Genomic DNA, 20,310 nt, shown 5'->3' with positions numbered 1-20,310 from the left:
ATACGGCGTTTCCATGCGCTGCTCTGGTTCACCAGAAGCGGCTTAGTCATGCTGGCCCCAGAGTTGGCCACGACTGGACCTAACAGTCAGGGGTCCCTTTACCTTTACCTTACACACATGAAATGGATTTTATATTTATAAGATATAATAGAGAGGTGCTGCTTATGTGGAGGAAAATATGGCTTGTTGTTAGATTGGACAACAACTAGTAATGGATGAAATGGAAATTTAAGAACAGAAGATATGGCAATAGGAGGATGAGATGGACTTATGTTTGCAACAGGAGCGGGAAACTTGATTTTTAAGAAACCGTATTAAATTTAAGTAATTTGGATGGATTTGTAATAATTTGGAAAACTAATAAAAACGAATATATAAAAAAGACAGACAGACAAAGATGAGAAATGAGAGTTGAATAATGTGAGCTAGAAGCTGGAAGCACAGGCTGGGAAGCCAGAGAAACAGAATGATGCCTGGTTTCTGCTTGAATCCTGTGCCGCAAGCTATGGGAGAAGCAAGACCCTGCTGGAGTGTTAATGCTGTGAACAGTGTATATATGTGCAAATAAACCTTTTCTCATCAAGACCCCACGGTCTTCGCTGTGCCTCATTCCGAAGAAAACACAAACCCTGGGTAAATGCCTGGAACCCCTGAAATCTCGCACAGCTCAGAGATTGGGCTGGCATGAAACAATAGACACTGGAGGAAGCCAGAGTGGGGCATCTGAGGTAGATCTTAAGCAACAAATAGTAGGTACATGTGGAAGAAAGCAATCCTATGTTTCCTCAGATTTAAGGCCACAGGATGGTGGTGAGTTCCCTTTCCCTCATCATACATTCATTCTCTCATACATAATCACATGCACAATCATGCACACCAATGATCCATCACCCCCCCCTCTCTCTCTCACACACACACACCCTGACACATAGCCTCCCTTTCCAGCACTGGGGTTGTTAAACAACTAGACAAGCAGCAGCTGGGCTTCTGATTTCCACCAAAGGCTTTGAAGATGCTCAAACTCAGGATGAAAAGGGGGAAAGTGCTAAGAGGAAGGCACGCTTGGCAAACCCTCACCATGATCAACTCCCACTCAGAAACATATGTCCATACTGTGGAAGGACGTGTGGATCCAGAATTAGCCTCCACAGTCACTTACGGACTCACTGTTAAAACCATGTTTATGGAAGACAATCTTACTTGGCTATGAGTGATTGCCAAAGAATTTCCTCTCCATAGTGGCACCCCTGTTCTGGAATTAGGCTGTCTCTCATGCTACCCATACTTAGGGGACAGATCAAAACTTGCTCATTCCTTTAGGTCTTTGGAACCTAATGGCTCAGTTTACATGTCAACACTAATCCAAACCATGAAGGCGAGTGGAGGGGTTGTGGCTGCTTTGCCCCTCCTCCGTTCTTCCCACTGCTGCACTGTTGTGAGCTAAGTCATGGTTTGGTTTAGTATGTTGCCTGAACCTGGGCTCATGGTTTTGTCTCTTCTAGACAAACCTCCTCCTCACCACCACACCACCTCTAAATCAGTTCTGGGTTTTCCAACCCCCACAACTATCCAGAACAGATGTGGGAGCATGGGGGACAAACAAAGAGAGAACAGAGGAAAGACCCATTGCACAAGCAAACTTTGTTCCACGTGCACAACAACTTAGTTGAATCCCGCCTCCAAATTTTGCCATGACTGCTAAATCTGCAGCAGTAACAGGACATCACATCCCTAAATAATGAAGATGGTGACATTCAGCTTTCCTAGAGACAGACAGACAGACACACTCATGCATCATAAAACAAAATTTGGGTTTGTGTGCTCTGAATGTATAGCTTTCAAATGACTACAGCTCCAATGACCAATGACCTTCTTGGAAGTGAACCTCAATGAACTGAATAGGACTTAGATTTCTGAGTAGATCAGCATAGGAGCGCACTGTAAAATCGTTTTTAAATTTTGAGTTGTAATTATGTTTCCTCTCCAGTTGTGGGCTTGTAAACATACTTTACCTGTTATCTGAAATTCCTCATACAGGGCCCAAAACATCAGGGTAATGAGTACGTGTTGTTCAATTAGAAAGTTTTACGATGCACATCTTTCTTCTCAATCTCTCCCACATCTATTATAAAACTTTGGGATAGTTGGTTTATAGCCATAGGCTCTTGAACCTTGAGAACACAACACACTATAAATGTGTTAATGTCTTCTTGAAAGCTTTTTTACATAGCTTGGGTCTACCACCATAATTTGGCTTCGGTGACCAAAATACTAATTGCTGCTTCAATGCACAAGTTTGCATTTTTCACGGGGTCGAGACGCTCTGTCAAGACACACTGCAAATATCAAAGGCAAACCATCTAGAGAGTGCCCCAAAGGAATTGCTGTCTACACGGCTCAAGACTGAAAACCAAGTTAATCTTAGAAACCACCTGAATCCAGCCCTGCATTTTATACTACTGAGCTCATTGTGGAGCCTGCAAGGCCAAAGTGTGCTTACAGAGGAAGATCACCGGATGAGGACAGGTGCTTAATCCTCTTTCGTACATACATGCATCAATTTATTTGCATGCTACCTTTCCATGGTTAAAACAGCATGAAAAAACACAAATACAACAAAAGTAACCACAAAGATAAAACACACATCAGAAAGTATGCAACCAAATTGCAACCATTTCTACATAATTCATAATAAGTTTTAAAAAGATAAAGGTAAAGGGACCCCTGACCATTAGGTTCAGTTGCAGACGACTCTGAGGTTGCGGTGCTCCTCTCGCTTTACTGGCCGAGGGAGCCAGCATACAGTTGGCCAGCATGACTAAGCCGCTTCTGGCGAACCAGAGCAGCGCACGGAAACGCCGTTTACCTTCCCACCTATTTATCTACTTGCACTTTGATGTGCTTTCGAACTGCTAGGTTGGCAGGAGCAGGGAGCAAGCGATGGGAGCTCACCCCGTTGCGGGGATTCGAACCGCCGACCTTCTGATCAGCAAGTCCTAGGCTCTGTGGTTTAACCCACAGCGTCCTGTTTTAAAAAGAGGTGTGTGTGTGTGTGTGTGTGTGTGTGTGTGTGTGTGTGTGTGTGTGAATGACAGCAACACCCTCCCTCCCAAACAATATCTCAACCCAACAGTCTATTCAGCAGCCTCAGCTTTTGCCACTGGAGTCAGACAGGCCCTCCCAGGCCAAGTGGGAAAAGTCATGCAAGGCAGAGAGCAGGTCTTCCAGGACGTACAGCCAAGATGTGCAAACACCACTTCTCCCCAAGGATATTTTCCCCACAGCCAGGTTCACTTCCGATTTCAAAGTCTGACGAGGGGGGGGGGAGAGAAAGTATTTCTGAGCCTGGTGGGAGCATATATAGGGCTGGATCAGCAGAAAGGGAAAAGAGTTAAATATCTTCACCATGAGGGTGACCATGTTTGAAGTAAAAAAAATTCCTTCCAGTAGCATCTTAAAGACCAACTAAGTTAGTTCTTGGTATGAGCTTTCGTGTGCATGCACACGAAAGCTCATACCAAGAACTAACTTAGTTGGTCTTTAAGGTGCTACTGGAAGGAATTTTTTTTATTTTATTTTTTTTACTATGGCAGACCAACACGGCTACCTATCTACTACTGGAACCATGTTTGAAGTCACATTTACAGCATATATTAAAAGTGCCGTGATCCCCCTTCCTGGTCGTGGCTCCCTCCACCAAAGAATCCTGGGGCCTAAGGTAAAAAGCTTCTGGGAGATGATCTATAATGAGTTAAAGAAAATGCTGAAATATGCTTTTGTTAAAAAACCAGAAGCTTTCTTGTTGGGAATACTGGATAATGAAATTAGTAAAAAAGATGTGAAATTAGTTTTGTATGCAGTAACAGCAGCCAGAATTTTGCTGGTCTTTCTTGGTGTTGTGTAAATGACCACTGTTCACCCTTTCCATCCATTTTTCCTCAGCCGCTAGATATTTTTCACAAGACATACATGCCTCTGGAGTGGCTGGTCCCACAGAAAAGATCACTTAGGAATTGTTAGGAAGTTCTTTGGATTGCGGCCCTTGATTCGTAATAATAATAATAATAATAATTTCATGCTAGTTCTTCTAGATGTCTTCAGAGAGGGGGGAGTGGAAGAGAACCCTGCATTTTTTTGGTTAGCTTGTTTCCTTAATAAACATGTTGATGTGGGACACAGATGAAGCTTCTTCTCTCTCTCTCTTTTTATAACACAACCCATTGTTTACTTTTTAAGAGAGGTTTTTTTTTAACAAGGACAGCTGTTCCAAGTACAATCTATCCCATAATTTGCCTAACTAATGGAAGTTCTGAAGGCTCTGCCAAAACTCAAAACTTAATTGCTAGAGCGGCCCCCCTGCCCCCGTGCACTTAAACGAACAAGTGATTAAAGCCAATGCATCTGGACCCAAATCTCAGTCCTTTGGCACAAGACGTAAACTCTGTAACTATTTCACCATTAATTGACTTCAGCTAGAGACAGGACTTGTTTGTACAGTTGCTAATCCTTGGTGTTTTAACACTCTCTCCGACAATTTTAAGTATTTCTTCAGCTTCGCAGTACTACGGTTTGCAGTAGTTATCAGGCGACAGTCAGCCTTGAAATATAGCTTCTCAACTAACAGTCACCATGAGTAGTATCTTATTAACAGATGGCTGATGAAAGATGACATCTTAAGGCAGACTTTACCAAGGCAAAAGAAATGTGAATAACTGACGACTCACAGAGTGCATCCATCCACAAGTTGTACCTCCCCTCTTGCAAATCCAAACAATGCTCAGCTAAGGTGCAGAATTCAACATTCATTTGTAGAAGCTCTAAAGATATATCAGGGGTAACATAAGCATGCAAGTGCATTCAGAATTACTCCCAAGTATACTTGAAACCTGATCATCTCCCCAAATGAGAAAATAGAAAGATGTAAACATGTCAAATCAGACGATTGGTCCATCTAGCTCAGCATTGTCTATTGTACATGATTGACAACAGTTTTCCAGGGTTTCAGACAACCTTACCTGAAGGCCCTGGGGATTGATCTGGGACCTTCTGCATGCAAAAGCATGGGGTCTACTGCCAAGGCCCTCCCACAGAAGGCAAGGGTATGTTGCTAGTATCTGTATTGTGTTTGCATTGTAAATGTATTTCACAACGAATAAATGGTATGGGGGAAAGGAGGTGGCAGTTGGCAGTTGGGAGCTGGTTGGTTATTCTGTTAGTTGATCCTTTGACCAAGAACGTGGGAGTGTGGTGACTTTGATCAGACACTGACTAAAGGTGCTTGTGAGGATGGGCAAGATATGGATTAGCAACTTATGCATTGCTATGAAGGAGTTTTGAAAACAAAAGGACTAAACCCTCTCCTGGGCTCAAGGGAGAGAAATGTATTGCATTCATTAATACATATATGAATAATACTTGTCAGGTTGGCACAGCTGAACAAGTAAAGTTTTATCTTCAAATCTTGTGTAAGGCATCTGTTGTTGTTTAGTCGTTTAGTTGTGTCCAACTCTTTGTGACCCCATGGACCAGAGCACTCCAGCCTCCTCCAACCTCCAGATATTTAAGTTACAACTCACTATTGGCTCTGCTGGCTGGTATTGATGAGAGCTTCTAAGGGCACTGGGATGGGGATGGCTGAACTATACTTACCTCCAACCTAGGTCAGGAATGCAAAGTTCCGTCTCACGATCCCAGTATCCTTTGAGCATCTGCCTTGAGAACTCCATCCTTTGTGATTACCAATTGTAAATGGATTTTGGCTGCTCCCTACCTTCCTTCTTTATTTACTTTTTCCTTCAGGCTTCATTTTGCCCAAATGTGGCTTGAAACGCAGCCCGGACGGACGGACAACAACCTCAGTACATTTTATGCTGCTAATGTGAACATACCCTAACTCTCACCTCTGTCATTGTAAGTGGTCTTATGCAACTCACAACCTTTCAGCCTTAACCATCATCTCCTGCAGAGGAGTATTGACACTGTCCTATTGTATAGGCTTGTTGAAATCAGAGGTGAGGCACCTGGGACCATCCAGATGTTGTGGGAGGTCAATTCCCATCATCCTTCACTGCTGGCTATGCTGGCTGGGACTGATGGGAACTAAGAGTCCAACATCTGGAGAACAGCACGTTCTCTGTCTTTGTCACAAGGATTATTGATGCAATCTCTGTGAAGCTCTTTGGGCATTCTTAAGCTACATAACTGCTGCTGCATCACCGCTACCTTTTGTTATCCCCCTTTAATATATTTTTTAAAGATAATGGTGGTCCCTGACAGCACAATCCTATGCATATCTTTTCAGAACTAAAAGCTCATTGAGCTTAATAAGGCTTACTCGCAGGTAGGTGAGTATACAGCCTTATGACTCCCGTTCTTCAAACTCAACAGAACAAGCTTCTTCAGCATTTCATTATGAATGCCGCATTCCATAGTACATGCCTTCCTGTAACTCTGGAGACATAAAATAAACCTGCACTGCAGCTTCCATTTAAAACAAATCTCTTGTGTTGGAAATGGAATTAAGTGACTAGGAATCTAATTCTGCAAATTTTGCTACCTTCCTGTACTGATCACCTTTCTTCCTATAGTGTTTCTCTTGCAAAATTCCAATCTCCTCTGGAAACAAGAAAGCAAACAATAAGGACACTTGAATAGAATTTTTTGGTCAGTTAATTTTCAATTTGAAGTAATGCATAGTTGAATTTGTTTGCACTGTAAACGTTTGACTAGTAAAAAGAGCTTTGTTTTGCATACCCACTTCCCTTCCACAGCCAAAAATCACAGTAGGCTTCACAAAGAGAACTCTTTAAGTCTTGAGTGGGATACACACTCGGCAGTGGGTTTCAACTGTACGTGCCACTGTAAATTGAACTGTGAATTTTAATCCTACTCTCAAGTTAGCCTTTCTGCCCTGCTGGTACATTACACTCCACATACTCTGCTGACCACGATGCGTTCCCTGTCATGGGGATCTTGAAAGTGCTTAGTGCTTAAACAAATGAAATTGTAGGAATCCGTTTCATATTTCCTGCCTGCATTCCAAAGCGGAAAAGAACGGGGCCGGGGTTGAGTTCCTACAAACATACGGAGCTGTCTTCTTCTAGGTCAAATCATTGGGTGTATCTGATCCAGTAGACCAGGATCAGACAGAGGTTTGCCAGGGTCTCAGGGCTCAGTCACACTTCCACTTGTTCCATGCCTGGAAAGTGCTCGTCCACACATAGATATGCCCAAATCTTATACAATACTAAAATAAACAAAATAGAATCCACCAGACATAGCTGAGGTGTGCATGAGAACAGAGTTCAACACATCTTCAGAGATCACACAGGTATTATCCAATAGGTCCTGTAGATTCATGTAGCACTCATCTATTGCACCGATGGTGGTTATACTGTTAGGTGCTCATTTCCATTTTTCCCCTTGCTGCTACATAAAACACTATCACAACAGTTTGACCAACAAACATGGCAAGGCAGAAAAACATAGGCAGCGACAGGTCTACAATATCGCTTCCATATTTGTACCTTTGTTGTTGGTGGTGTTTAGTCAAGTCCGACTCTTCATGACCCCATGGACCAGAGCACGCCAGGCACTTCTGTCTTCCACTGCCTCCCGCAGTTTGGTCAAACTCATGCTGGTAGCTTCGAGAATACCACCCAACCATCTCGTCCTCTGTCGTCCCCTTCTCCTTGTGCCCTCCATCTTTCCCAACATCAGGGTCTTTTCCAGGGAGTCTTCTCTTCTCATGAGGTGGCCAAAGTATTGGAGCCTCAGCTTCACGATCTGTCCTTCCAGTGAGCACTCAGGGCTGATTTCCTTCAGAATGGATAGGTTTGATCTTCTTGCAGTCCATGGGACTCAAGAGTCTCCTCCAGCACCATAATTCAAAAGCATCAATCCTTCAGCGATCAGCCTTCTTTATGGTCCAGCTTTCACTTCCATGCATCACTACTGGGAAAACCATAGCTTTTACTATACGGACCTTTGTTGGCAAGGTGATGTCTCTACTTTGTACCTAGATGTGGCCAATAAGAGGACTGAAAGATGCATGCTTGCATGAACTTGGCTTTCCCCATCAAAATACCCACAGACAGCCAACAGGAAAGTACCAGGAGCCCAGTGGCAAGTATTTTTCAAGGGCGAACGTGAGATTTATACATACATTTAAATACACATGAGAGTGCTTTACAGCTGAGGCAATAAACACAGACGCTTGTTTACCAAATGAATGCATTCTTGGTGGAGAACGTCTTCTGATAAGTCACTTCTGAAAATGTTCTAAATGCAACAGACTTTTCTTGTCAATGCCTGCACTAGATACTACAAGCACCATTTTTGTAAGCAAACAGTTGTAACCAAGAAGGAGAATAAGACAACTGGAATGAAGGGGAGGTGGGATTGCAGTCCATACAAGGGAGCAGTAAAAAGTTATGTTTAAACATATGCTGCTAACTACATAACAACAGATGGCTCAAGAGACAGGCAACGGGATCCAAGTTGTCTGTCCAAAGCCTTGTTTTAACTTAGACAAACTTTGACCTCCTTGCTTGATGATCTACCCATTCACATCTTTGCTACAATACTTAAAAGTCACATCTTTTAACAATGGGGATTCTGTACAAAGGCCAAATCTAAAGTTAGGTCACATTTGCTTCTGGCAGAAAAATTATCTGAGCTCTGGAAATACCAATGCATCTTTAAATAACGGGAGGGTTCATGCTCCTCTGAAAGTGTTTGTTTCTTTCCTCTTGTGTCACTGAGAAATATAACTCCCGCCACGGGGCGGGATGACGGCATCCATCATTTTGAAGACCTGCAGTTGCTTCCATTCATACTGAGCAAGCCTATATTCCATTTTCTCATAGGGCATCATGGAAAATTAAAGGAAGCACGGGAACATGAGCTAGAACTAGACTGAATATAGAACACTATTTGTTTTCCTCAAGGCAACGGAAAACAATTAGTCTCCCAAGCCAGGTCACCAAACAAACAAGCGAGCATGCAGTGTACTTAGACCAGACTTGGAACTCCAGATTCAATTATAAGAATAGCAGGCTTCAGAAAGAGAATTGCTAGCCTAGACAGATTCTTAAAAACCACAGACATCACCTTGCCCACAAAGGTCCGTATAGTTAAAGCTATGGTTTTCCCAGTAGTGATGCATGGAAGTGAGAGCTGGACCATAAAGAAGGCTAGTCGCCGAAGAATTGATGCTTTTGAATTATGGTGCTGGAGGAGACTCTTGAGAGTCCCACAGACTGCAAGAAGATCAAACCTATCCATTCTGAAGGAAATCAGCCCTGAGTGCTCACTGGAAGGACAGATCCTGAAGCTGAGGCTCCAATACTTTGGCCATCTCATGAGAGGAGAAGACTCCCTGGAAAAGACCCTGATGATGGAAAAGATAGAGGGCACAAGGAGAAGGGGATGACAGAGGATGAGATGGTTGGATGGTGTTCTCGAAGCTACCAGCATGAGTTTGACCAAACTGCGGGAGGCAGTGTAAAACAGGAGTGCCTGGCGTGCTCTGGTCCATGGGGTCATGAAGAGTCGTACATGACTAAACGACTAAACAACAACAACAAAGTAGTGCCCGTAGGTAAGGCTTATTTTAATGAAGATAAATAGCATTGCGAACCGGTGGTTCCCTCTTCCCAAGCAAAGCCTTTAACTCACACAAGTTGTGCCATCAGTTCAATCACCATCCAAGTTAGAATCATAGAATTATAGAGTTGTAGAGCTGGAAGGGACCACACAGTCCAATCCCTTGCAATGCAGGAATTTTTTTTGCCCCTGGTGGTGCTCAAACCCACAACCCTGAGATTAAGAGTCTCGTGGTGTACTGACTGAGCTATCCTCCAAAGGGCAGGGCTATCCTCCAAAGGGCAGGGCTTAGATGGGGACTGTGGCATTTGCCTCCTAGGATGGGTCATAAGGAAAGGGTTAAAATGGGTGTGATGTGATTGGCCAGCGAGAATGCAAGGGGGGAATAAAAGTTAGAGTGGGAGGTTTTGAAAGTCAGTTGAGGTTTGGGAGTTGAAGAAGGAAGAGGGAGGTTTAGGTGTGGGTTGGTAGAGTTGTATTGTGAGAGAGTGAGAGGAATTGTTAGGTGGAGTCAGATAGATAGTTGGGAATAATCAGTTTGGAGTTGTTAGGAACTAAGAATAAGAAAATGACAAGAGAAAAATTAACTGAAACCATAAGCTTGTTCCTGCATTTAAAAATAAACTTGATTATTTGTTTATGTTAACAACTGTCTGGACTCCATGTGTCCCCATGAGATACGGGGTGGTGGTGGCAGCGGAAAAAGCTATCGCAGCACAGGGTCAATAGACCCTCAAACATCCGGGGGCCCTGTGTGTGATCACCACAGGGACCTATAGTAACTTGGTTGAGGTAGCAAAGGGTGAATGGGGAGGCAAAGGATATGAAGAGAAGTTGTATACTCATTGAGCTGGAAGTCTAGGATACTCCAGCATTTTCAGTGACAAAGCTAAGAAGAGCCCTGCTGTATCAACATGAAGTCCCATCGAGACATCATGCCTTCTACAGCAGCCAAACCAATGCCTTTGAGCTCACAAAGCTGGATATGAGGCAAAAAGCATCCCTCTGTTGTTCTCTCCCTTCCAAGAGTGGCACCTGCACTCAAAAACATACTATATCTGAACTTGGAGGCTCCACATTACTAACTCCATCCATTTGTCTGCTCCTCTTATGCTCTCATTTAAGATGGTGGTCATTGTGGTCATGAATTCCCTTATTTAGGAGTGTTCAAGAGGAAATACTTTAGGTTTATGGTTTTAATTTAGTTTCAGTGGGAAAAACTTCAACCGTTCCAGTGCTGGCTTTCTGTTGGGAGCTCCACAGAATGGCTGCTTACCATGGCTGCTTCATGGATCTCCTTTGGTTACAGAAATCTGTGGCAGGCAGCAGGTGGACATAGCACAGAGAGATGTACTTCGCTGGCAGGCAGAAGGATACAGAAGGCAGTCATCCCATGGTCTAAAATAAGTAGTGGATAATGGAGCCTGCCTACCTGCCAGTGAACAAGGAAGGAAGGAAGGAAGGAACCTTTCTCATGAAAATCAGCTGGCTACAACGTGTGACCAATGTCTCACTTTTCATAAGGTGGTTAACATCAGCATGAGGTCACAATGACTAGTAATATCAGCATGAGGCCACATTGTCTAATTTCTCCTTCCTTTAATGAAGCAGAAGATATGCAGGTACAATCTCTCTCTCTCTCTCTCTCTCTCTCTCTCTCTCTCTCACACACACACACACACACACACACACACAGTGGCAGAAAGAAACAGGAACTATCACCTACAACCACTCGAGAGCAATCACCAGTCAGATAAGTAAGTGTATGAGTAAGGAGGGAAGAATATTTCTGAACATGCTCTGTTGCAACCAAATGAACACTGGATTAGATTATTGGAGGTGAAAGCCACCAGCATGCAAAGTCTAGGAGTTTTGCTGCATGTGCTGTAAATAAATAAGTAGTAGTAGTAGTAGTAGTAGTAGTAATAATTTATACCCGTCCATCTAGCTGGGTTTCCCCAGCCACTCTGGGCGGCTTCCAGCAAAATATTAAAATACAGTAATTCATCAAATATTAAAAGCTTCCCTAAACAGGGTTGCCTTCAGATGTCTTCTAAAAGTCAGTTAGTTGTTTATTTCTTTGACATCTGGTGGGAGAGTGTTCCACAGGGCGGGCACCACCACCGAGAAGGCCCTCTGCCTGGTTCCCTGTAACTTTGCTTCTCGCAGTGAGAGAACCGCCAGAAGGCCCTCTGAGCTAGACCTCAGTGTCCGGGCAGAACGATGGGGGTGGAGACGCTCCTTCAGGTATACTGCGCCAAGGCCATTTAGGGCTTTTAAGGTCAGCACCAACACTTTGAATTGTGCCCAGAAACGTACTGAGAGCAAATTTTAGGTCTTTCAGGACTGGTGTTATGTGGTCTCGGCAAGCACACCCAGTCCCCAGTCTAGCTGCCACATTCTGGATTAGTTGTAGTTTCCGGGTCACCTTCAAAGGTAGCCCCATGTAGAGCGCATTGCAGTAGTCCAAGCGGGAGATAACCAGAACAAGCACCGCTCTGGCATGACAGTCCACAGGCAGGTAAGGTCTCAGCCTGCATACCAGATGGAGCTGCGCTAGCTCTTGCAGAAACACTTGAATGCCTTTGGATGTAGTTTCACTTTCCCAATCCAGTGCTATAGCACAAGGTATAAAACAACCCCTCAGAAGATGACTTCTGCATGCAAAATAATACCTTTTGATCCAACCCACGAAATCGTTTTTGAATAGCTGCACGGGGATGTATAACAAAGTTTTTGTTTGTGGAGAATGGAAAGACTGGGCTCCAGTCAGAAAGGGGGCTGCTTGATTCATTTTCCATAATGGCCAACTGGACGTAAATGCTCAATCTCAGCCAAATATTAATCTCAATTTATTGTACTTGGGTAGCCTGTCTGTGTGATGGAAATGGCAGACCCAAAGGAGAAAACAACTTAAAGAAAAAGAGAAAAGTCATCTGTGCTTTATAACAGAGGAAATGGTGACATTACACAAAGTGCATTTGTTTACCAGTGGTGGTCAGGGATTGAGGAGCCATCTTCATTTATTTGTTAATAATCCACTCAACGGGCCTCTAATGGCCTGTACAGCCTATGTCTGGAAACTTTGTTTGACCAGACTAGAACTCTCAGCTGAATTAGGCCAAATAATGTAGGAAAATTATTGGGGAAGCCAAAAATAATACAAAAGAACATTACTCAAGACAAACACAGAAGTTCTCTTGAACAAGAGTTCTTCCCATAATAGAACTTTACATATTATTAGTGGACCTCCACTATTCAGTATCTCTTAGTAACGGGGTAAATTAAAGGACATCTCCATTATTTATTGTTTGGGGTTAATTGTGAGATAGATAAAATATATCACACACACAAAAGTATGGTCTTAAAGAATACATTATAATAAAGTAGCAATTGCATATTATATTTAAACATTGACACACACTTGTCTGTGAAAGCTGCCTTGGAAAACGTTTTCCCCCTTTTATGAATAAACTGAGCAAGCTGTGAAATCAGTGGTCATTTCAAATATATCCCTTTCATCAAAGATTAGAGATCTCGGAGGGAAGTTCAATAATCCTTTCAAAGAATTGCAGGACAGTGTTGAAGATGTGAAAAACGACCACTCATGGCAATGTCATAAAACAAACCTGTACCAGCCGATAACATATTTATCCTCAAAAATCACATTTGAGGGTTGCTTTATTTCTGGTAAACTTAATGGATATAGAACTTCTGTGAAACTGGGGAATAAAACACTTGGGCCATTAGTAGTAATAATAATAATAATTTTTATTTATACCCCGCCCTCCCCAGCCAAGGCTGGGCTCAGGGCGGCTAACAAGCAATAATAAAAACAAGTTGAATGAATACAACTTAAAAACAAAATTAAAATACAACATTAAGATATTGAAATGTAGCCTCATCGCAGGAGGAGAAAGGAAAAGAAAAAAGAAAAAAGAAAGAGGGGGAGGGAATCAAATTGGCTCCAAGCCAAAGGCCAGGCGGAACAACTCTGTCTTAGAGGCCCTGCAGAAAGAAATCAGATCCTGCAGGGCCCTGGTCTCATGAGACAGAGCATTCCACCAGGTCGGAGCCATCACTGAAAAAGCCCTGCCCTGGTGGAAGATAATCTGGCTTCCTTGGGACCCGGGACCTTTAAGCTATTATTATTCATCGACCTTAAGGTCCTCTTCGGGACATACAAGGAGAGGCAGTCCCGTACGTATGAGGGTCCTAGGCCGCATAGGGCCACCAGGCTGGAGCCAGTGTTGAAAAGGCCCTGGCTCTGGTTGAAGCTAATCTAACTTCCTTAGGGCCCAGGACCACTAGGGTGTTGCTATTTATGGACCTTGAGGCTCTCCGTGGGGCATACCGGGAGAAGCGGTCCCATAGGTACGAGGGTCCTAGGCTGTGAAGGGCTTTAAAGGTCAAAACCAGCACCTTAAATCTGACCCTGTAACCACCGGGAGCCAGTGCAGCTGGTAGAGCACTAGGTGAATATGCTCCCATGGCAAGGACCCCTCGCTGCAGCATTCTGCACCCACTGGAGTTTCTGGGACAGCTTCAAGGGCAGCCCCGCATAGAGCGAATTACAGTAGTCAAGCCTGTACAGTAGTAGAAATATTCCAGATATTGTCCAGGATACAAAGAGCTGTAAGTGTGTACTGTGGGCCAGGCATACGACCTATGAGTTTTTTCTCTTTCTTTTTGATGAGTAGATGCCCATGCCCAATCACAATGTCCTGTGCACTTCAGAAAACAATTTGGCCATACAGTATAATATATGCTTTTAAGATAAAGAAAAATGGAGCCGAAGGTAAACGAAATGGAGTATCTGGAAGAAAGGAATGGCTGATTAGCTCTGAATAACAACAACAACAACAACAACAACAACAACAACAACAACAACAAACTTTTATTTGTATCCCGTCCTCCCCGGCCAAGACCAGGCTCAGGGCATCTAACATCAAATAGGAGCATTCCTATTATAAGGTGAAGATTCACCAAAACAGCATGATCATCTGTAAAAGCCCATTGCATTGGATTCATTACTAAATCGCAGGCAGGATAAAACATTGGATCCTTGAGAGATGATCGGTCAATTTCCATGTGAATACAAAAATCCTTCTCTCACTTATTCCAAATATACATATAACAATATCATCAGATCACAATAGTTTACCAATCTGAACCATCCCATTATGATTCAAGAGATTTCAGGTGTTATTATGAGCCATATACATTACATGAAGCAAATGGAAGCCATTTACCTCTCTGGAAATTCTTTGCAGTTGAGTGAATTCATTCATGAAGAAGAAGAAGAGGAGGAGGAGGAGGAGGAGGAGTTTGGACTTGATACCCGCCTTTCACTCCCCTTAAGGAGTCTCAAAGCGGCTAACAATCTCCTTTCCCTTCCTCCCCCACAACAAACACTCTGTGAGGTGAGTGGGGCTGAGAGACTTCAGAGAAGTGTGACTGGCCCAAGGTCACCCAGCAGCTGCATGTGGAGGAGCGGGGAAGCGAACCCAGTTCACCAGATTACGGGTCCACCGCTCTGAACCACTACACCACACTGGCTCTCTATGTATGTTAAACTATGTATATAAATCACAATAGCCTCAAAATGGGAAGCTATACACAAATTGTGGGTTTTTTTCCCAAAGAAGAGAAAATGCAAGTCTTTGAGGGCTAAACCCAAAGCAAGGAAAAACGTTTCTGCATTCCTTTTCCAAAATGTGCAGTTGCACCCACTGACTTCTCTCTGTCACTGACTATTCATGTTATTCCAACAACCCAGTCCTACGCAGGTTCAGTTGTAAGTCTCGTTTTCAATGGGCTTTACTGCCAAATAAGCATTCTTAGGATTGCAGCCTTAGTCAGACAGCACATCCCCAGACATCTTCTGAGATTCCTCAGTATGAGTCCAGAAAGTCGGATGTTAGTCTTTATGTCACATTACACGAAATCTCAAACTTGCTGTCAAGGGTTGCTTGAGTTTATAGAAAGTACATTTTCTCGTAACAGAAATACACTGGTTAATGTAAGTGCTTTGATTTATAATCTTGCAACATTCTGTAAAATGTTCATGAATTAGACATACCGGAAATCTTATTCCTTGACTTAATCAGAAGTTACTCAAACACACACACACAGTTCTAGTTGAGCAATATCTGTCTGTGGGGGGAAAGCAGCTCCTTAATTTGTGAATCTCTTCTTTAATGTTTCGGTTTCATTCATTCAATAAAACCCAAGATTTTTAAAGGGTCTTCCTAGACAACCTTCTCACATCTATGCATAATTCCAGGAAAGCAACAGGATAGGGGGTTTCACTGGCCAAAAGATTTGGTTTAGCCCACCTTAGTCCAAGGCACTTTGTAGGCTCTAACTTTTCCCCTCTTTTGACAAATGTGTATGAAGTTTTCAGGTATGGAAGACCCTCCAGAGAAGATAAAGCCTGCACAATTACAAGCAGATAGGTCCAGGGGCTATTGTGCTGGGCACATTTAATTTTGATTTTTTTTAAAAAAAGGAAATGCCTATACCTTTTTTACGTGTATAGCAGAATTGGATTAAATTTGCAGGCAATGTCACTTCCTCTAACAACACAAATACTGCCAAATTTCTGAAGGACAGTTGCAGTGGTATCCCAACAACAGCAGCTATCACAATTCTTGGGGTGGATAGAAAAGAATCACTTGACCTCCTCTAGCATTATGTGGACAACTGGTCTGAAAATTGATATCAGGAGAGGGGTATCCCTGGGTGAGAAACCTGGCAAATTGTGGGAAAATATGTGTGGAGTCTTTTGTGGTAGAACTTTTAAAGCTGATTGTGGGGGGCGGTGGAGCTAAATGTTTTCACTTTTTAGGTAAAATAATTATTTCTGATTACAAGCTTGACCTGAAAGTCACAATGGAGTTTTCTTTCCACCCTCTCCCCACTGCGGCACCTGCTTTTTCTTCCCTGTCTCTTCACCCTAGAATGATTCTTTACATTGGAAGCTCAGCGACATTAATTTCCCTTTCAGCAGATGTTTGTCTGCAGCATTATTGAAATGTCTGGATCAATAAGGCACTTGAAGACTCCTTGCTTTGATCTGTGCTAATGATCCCACATCACCTATGGCAAACCAAAAATTCCTCTGAGGGACCCTGCATTCAATCCCTCAGGATTCATCCCAATCTGATCTGCACTGTTTACTTCAGAGGTTCTATTCATGCTGCCTCATACAGATCCTTTGTTGTTGTTTAGTTGTTTAGTCGTTTAGTCGTGTCCGACTCTTTGTGACCCCCTGGACCAGAGCACGCCAGGCACTCCTGTCTTCCACTGCCTCCCGCAGTTTGGTCAAACTCATGCTGGTAGCTTCGAGAACACTATCCAACCATCTCGTCCTCTGTCATCCCCTTCTCCTTGTGCCCTCCATCTTTCCCAACATCAGGGTCTTTTCCAGGGAGTCTTCTCTTCTCATGAGGTGGCCAAAGTACTGGAGCCTCAGCTTCAGGATCTGTCCTTCCAGTGAGCACTCAGGGCTGATTTCCTTCAGAATACAGATCCCGATTTGCCCCAAATCCAAGGCACCCCTTTCCAGCTTTGGGTTCACTTTTTTTCTGAATCCAATGCACACCCACACAACAGAATATGTCCTGTCCAGCTCCCCAAGTTCCCTTAAGGAAATAATGTTTGTTTAATATCCTGCCTTTCCCAGATCACAACTACAAACTGTTTTGAAGCAGTATGTGGCAATCCATGTTTGCAATGTATACCTTTGGCCATGTCAGTTGCTTCTCCAACACATTCACAGAGGAAAGGACAGAATAAATATTATGGGCCCAGTCTCAAGTCTCCGATAACCTTCAATACCAGACTAAGATGTTTATTCAGTGTGACCCAGAAAGAAGCATGTACCACGTACACTGAATCATCCACACCACTTCCTGGACTACCTGAACCCATCTTATTTCAATAGCTGCTGCCTTCCCACTGGGGTTTTTCGAAGGTTGGCAGCTGAAGCCCTGGAGAGAACAGGGAAGAAAGCATTCCATGGCCTCATCACTTAATTCCAGTCCCAGCCACTTTCCTTCCTGCGCCTTGAACAACTCTGGTGAAGTTCATGAACTTTTCAAACCAGCTTTTGAGAGGCTCGGGATAATGCTATTGGCAAAGCCAATAGTAAGTCAAATAATTCAAGGTTCTGAGGGAAGAGCGGAACTTGTTTGGACCCCCATCTCCAAATAAAAATGCAAATTATGTGCAAGTGACCGGTGGTGTCACAGAGACTTAATCATAAACTGACCTTGCTGGTTGTCAGCGCTCAGCTATAAAAACAAGCAAACCTTGAAACGTGTGTCATGTTTCAGTGAAGATCTTCTGATTAAACGTTTCTTCATTGAGTGTGCTTCCTGTGGTCAAAATTCAAAGCAGCCTTTACCACAGTAGGGCAATGTGGTGCAACTCATCCAAGAAGACTGCTCCTTAAACAGGCACATGCTTTGAGCTCATGGGGCCATCGTAGGCTGTAGTCAAGCACTATTTGTCAGATCGAGAATGCTTCACATGTGATATTTCCTGTGCCTCAGGATAGCCCAGAAATAGCAATAAACCCTAGTAAATGGGTGTGCTAATAAATAAGAGTTAGACAGGCAGCCTGTCTACATGGTAGACTCTCCTTATCTAGACAATGAACTGAAAGCATATGCTGCCAGATCATGTATGCTCTCCCCAAAACATAGGTGGTCCTCCAAGCTGAAATGTCACATTTACCCCATTCCTTCAAGATTACAGTGTGGATTCATTACAGTGTAGAGTCCAGATCTTACATTATGGTCATTTCAAGAGGGGCTTCTCCAAGCCATCTCTCCCAGCCAGCCTGCAGCCAGCCTGCCCAAGATGGATCTGTCTGTCTTCTTCCTTCTTCTTCCCAGAACACTCTGCTTAAAACCTCTCTTTTTCTGTCACCTCACACTCATATATCAAGGCAACCTTCGAAATCCCCTCTGCTCACACCTCAGGGCACGGACGGAGGACAATTCTCTTGCATTGCCAATGGCTCTCAATGGCCCTGTATTGTTTCTTCATGGTGGCCAGGTCGTTTTCCATAGGCTAGCCCAGAAATTCCTCTGCAGCTTGTATTTCTCCCTTCTGGGATTTAGGGGGATGGCGCTGCCGATCAAAAGGTTGGCAGTTCGAATCTCTGCGACGGGGTGAGCTCCCGTTGCTCGGTCCCAGTTCCTGCCAACCTAGCAGTTCGAAAGCACGTCAAAGTGCAAGTAGATAAATAGGTACCGCTCTGGTGGGAAGGTAAATGGCGTTTCCGTGCGCTGCTCTGGTTCGCCAGAAGCGGCTTAGTCATGCTGGCCACATGACCCGGAAGCTGTACGCCGGCTCCCTCGGCCAGTAAAGCGAAATGAGCGCCGCAACCCCAGAGTCGGCCACAACTGGACCTAATGGTCAGGGGTCCCTTTACCTTTTACGCTTCCAAATCTATAGCAATATCTTGCTCAAGTTGACGTTAGGTGTTCACTCAGAATATTCCATAATCATATAATTAGCCGTTCATTGAAACCAGCATGGGAGGTGCTGACATCAAAAGTTAAAAGTGGGCTATATTTTCCTTTTCTATGCATCAATACTTGTAATGTGAACGGGTTTCTCTCCCTCCCGCCTGCCGCTTGACATGGTGGTCAGGCAGCTTCTCAACTCACTTTCAAAGGTGACAAATTACAGTTGTGTTTCCTTCCACCACAGGTTATTTCAGACAAAAGTGGCCCATTGGGGTAAGTGGGGTGGAAAGAGCAATATCTATAACAAAAGCAACAGAAAGTCTCAACTGTGTGCTGCTCTTGTTGGCTTGTGAAAAATGTCGTTTATTTCTTTAGTCGTAACAACAGCAGCAGCAGCGCTTCTTACCACTGGAAGCACCATAAATATGTCAGAGTTTGTGTGCATGTACTGTGGTAGCTGCATCATAATCTATTCAGAGTTTCTGACTTGTTTTCCTGGTTTGTTTCAGCCGTTCCCTCTTTAGGGCCTCTTACCTCTCTAGGGCACTCCTGGAGCAGAACCACAGAGGACTGGGATTGCAACTCTTCCCTCACAGCCCCAGAGATCATAAATCAGCTGCAAAAAAGCAACTTTTACTGAAGTGCATGGACATTGCTTTTTAAAAACAAAAAACAAAAAAAAACCACCCTTCTGTCTCTCCCAGTAAGGAAAAGCTGGTTGGCAGTGGGGGTGGGAGAGAAATAGCTCTTCAAAATAGTATGTGTTTGTTTTAAAAGAAAGAATAGTTTGTGCCAGGAAGCATGTAACAGGTAAGACTTCTGTGGGATTAAACTCCAGGGCTGTGGGTCTCACGTTTTCTACAGGGTTTCATTCTCCAAGGGCCAAAACTGCATGTTGCAAAGCAACCCCGCCGCTCAAAAATCTTGATCGTTCCACCTTAAGGCTATAGAAATATGGGCAACTGTGTGTCTATGTGTGTCTACCTTGGGGCGGTGTGTGTGCCCTGAGCCCAGGGGTGGGGTGAGCTGGGGCAGGACATTCCGTGGGGCCTCCAAGGAGTCTGTCTGCCTCCTACCATTCAGCTGGGGGAGGCAGTGGGTGGACCGTTTGGGGCAGCGCGGAGCCTGCAGCACCCAAGCCACCGCGTCACTCCCAGAAGATGTTAGAATTCCTGTTCCATGATTGCAGTCATGGGATCTTTGTCTATCACATGACGGCGTA

The 20,310-nt window shown here is 43.8% G+C and overlaps 1 long non-coding RNA gene across 1 annotated transcript; it reads left to right on the top strand.

Moving 5' to 3' along the window:
* Positions 1 to 11,185: 11,185 nt before the first annotated feature.
* Positions 11,186 to 19,887, top strand: LOC309528883. The gene is made up of 2 exons (XR_014217956.1): positions 11,186 to 11,363; positions 19,598 to 19,887. It is a non-coding gene; the product is annotated as an uncharacterized lncRNA (long non-coding RNA).
* The last annotated feature ends 423 nt before the right edge of the window (positions 19,888 to 20,310 follow it).

Source organism: Podarcis vaucheri (assembly GCF_965113315.1).
Source record: "Podarcis vaucheri genome assembly, chromosome: 3".
NCBI classification, from domain to species: domain Eukaryota; kingdom Metazoa; phylum Chordata; class Lepidosauria; order Squamata; family Lacertidae; genus Podarcis; species Podarcis vaucheri.
The sequence above is the reverse complement of the archived record's forward strand: the minus strand, read 5'-3'. Positions and strand labels throughout refer to the sequence as shown.